We start from the raw sequence: 227 nt of genomic DNA, 5'->3' as shown, positions 1-227 counted from the left end.
TTAGGATTGGTCGGCTGTTCGCCCCCGCTCGCGCTCTGCCTCCCCCCCGGTTGGCGTTTCAGCAAGCCATCCCGCCGCGCCGGGCTGTTCCCGCAGTCTCCATCGCCGGGGAGCGGTTTCTGTCCGGCAGCACACGCTGCACATGCAGAAGATGGTGGGGACTTTGGCGGCGGGGGGCAGCGTCTAGTGGCGGCGCGGCGCGGTGCGGGCGGACATGCGCCGTGCGC

The sequence above is a fragment of the Eurypyga helias genome, unplaced genomic scaffold (genome assembly GCF_000690775.1).
Source record: "Eurypyga helias isolate BGI_N326 unplaced genomic scaffold, ASM69077v1 scaffold37069, whole genome shotgun sequence".
NCBI classification, from domain to species: Eukaryota; Metazoa; Chordata; class Aves; order Eurypygiformes; family Eurypygidae; genus Eurypyga; species Eurypyga helias.
Note: the sequence above shows the minus strand (reverse complement) of the source record.